The sequence below is a fragment of the Mastomys coucha genome, unplaced genomic scaffold, assembly GCF_008632895.1.
Source record: "Mastomys coucha isolate ucsf_1 unplaced genomic scaffold, UCSF_Mcou_1 pScaffold5, whole genome shotgun sequence".
In the NCBI taxonomy this organism is placed as follows: Eukaryota; Metazoa; Chordata; class Mammalia; order Rodentia; family Muridae; genus Mastomys; species Mastomys coucha.
In genome coordinates this window covers 108,602,172-108,604,216 of record NW_022196911.1, presented here as the reverse complement: position 1 = coordinate 108,604,216, position 2,045 = coordinate 108,602,172, and the positions used below count along the sequence as shown (strand labels likewise).

Sequence of the window (2,045 nt, the reverse complement as noted above, 5' to 3'; positions counted from 1 at the left end):
TATATGCTGTGTGGTGTGTGTGTGTGTGTGTGTGTGTGTGTGTGTGTGTGTGTGTGTGTAGGCAAAAGGAGACCCTCCGATGTCATTCCCCAGGTGCTGTCCTCATCATTTTTAAAGATCATTTTTAAAGATGGCATTTTTCACTGATCTGGAACTCACAAAGTAAGCTAGGCTGGCTGTCTTAACCCTCCCCAGAAAACCACCCGTCTCTTCCTTCCAGACTTTGGATTTAACAATTCATGCCACCATACCTGGCTTCTTTACACTGGTTTGGCAGATCAAACTCTGGTCTTCCTGCTTGAAACACAAACACTTTTTCCACTGAATCATTTCACTCTATGTGTTTATAATTAATATATAATGACAATATATGTCATTAAAGTCACAAGAAATGTTAATTTTGTCCCATTGTCAATCTTCATATTGCTTCCCAGGGAAGCTCTGTATCAGTATGACATCATTTTCCTTGTTTATGTATCAAATTATTCACAAAAAAGAGAAATACATATCTTAGAAACTCATGACATTTAGAGAGTTGAAATTTTCATTTCTGTCACCATGATGTTCCTCAAAAAGGATATCTTCCAAATAATATATCTGTGCACTTTTATAAACTATGAAATGTTTCCTTGGAAACAAGTATCTGGAGAGGCGGTCACTGAGAGAAAGGAGGATTAATTCCTATTACAGAGAGATGCTTTTCAAGTGAGGGCACTTCAGAACTTTCAAAGTCACTTTAGGAAGTGACCTAATTTATTACAAGCTCTGGGGTATAGGATGCTATGGTGGATTTTGGTGTGTTTGGGATATTATTCAGATTTGTATTCTGGGGTATAGACCACATGTAGATGCACAAAATATATTTCTAAGTCTCCCTTTCACAGGCTTCTTTGAACTAGAATCTCAGCTTTCAGTGGACTTTCATCATGGCCAGTATCTACACCACGGTTACAATGCAGCTGATAAGTGACTCTTCCCTCCGGAAGCACCTGTAAGAACTCACATGAAAGAGCCAGATGCACAGACCATGAAGACCTCGTGAAGTGTGCACCCTTCATGTTCATCAGCAAGATGAACTGTGCCACTTGCGGCTTCTGCTTAACCATTGGTGCTGGCTTCTCTTGGGTAAGCCTGAGGAAGAATAACTGAGTTATTTGTATTTTTTCCTTTCCATTATAAAGCTATGTCTTCTCTTAACTCACTCTGCAGATTTTCTCCCAGGAACAATGACACAATGAACACTTCTGGCCAAAGGGGTTTTAAGTCCAATGGTAGGTTTTGCAGGAAAGCACTCAGCCGTTATGTGGAGTAGAAATTACAAACAGTGATGGCAGAGGTTCAGAAAGCAGAGGGTTGACCTAAGACCTTGGCTCTGGGTCTTTTCTTACTGGGTTGCAGCGTCTCTGTAAGAAGTACTCAGAACTTCTTGTCTATGCTGCTTGCAAGCAATCATTGATCTCCTTCTTATTAAACAAAAAGTGTAAAGTCTACATGATGATAAACAATGAGGTTCTAGGAAGCTAAAAGATCCGATTAAGAGTCAGAACTCTGAAGTGCAGGGATAACAAAAAACTCTTCCTAACCCCGTTGGGATCCTGAGGTGGGGTGAGTTGTCATGGTTTACCAAATAGATCTAGTGTAAAATCCTCTGCATATTTAATTTCACTTCTCAGAAATCTGAGATTTAGTGTTAAGCAAAGGACAATTGGTGTGTCCAATTCCATGGATAACAAAACTGAATTTCCCTAGGAAGCCTGGAGAATGATCTGGGGGCTTTAAGAATATAAATCTGACTTTAATTAACTCAGAGGACCTTATTGTCAGCCTTTGTTCAGCCCAAGGGGCCGGTGCTTCCCCTGACTCCTGTGATTTTCTGCAGCTAAAGTCAAATACTTTGCATGTGAATATAATCATATATCTAGCAAATGGTTTTCAAAAATAAAACACCCATATATTCTATTTTTTCATAGGCAATTTGCAGGGCATATGATTGTGTTTATGGACGCTATGGTCAGGTCATCCATTTCTCCAGCTACTTTCAAACT

General features: G+C 39.6%; 1 long non-coding RNA gene across 1 annotated transcript in view; it reads left to right on the top strand.

The window, feature by feature from the left end:
* LOC116077921 overlaps window positions 1-1,010 on the top strand; it is a 10,741-nt gene extending 9,731 nt beyond the window's left edge. Inside the window, exon 3 of the long non-coding RNA XR_004113375.1 lies at window positions 885-1,010. This is a non-coding gene — a long non-coding RNA (uncharacterized LOC116077921). The remainder of the gene's footprint in view (window positions 1-884) is intronic.
* The last annotated feature ends 1,035 nt before the right edge of the window (window positions 1,011-2,045 follow it).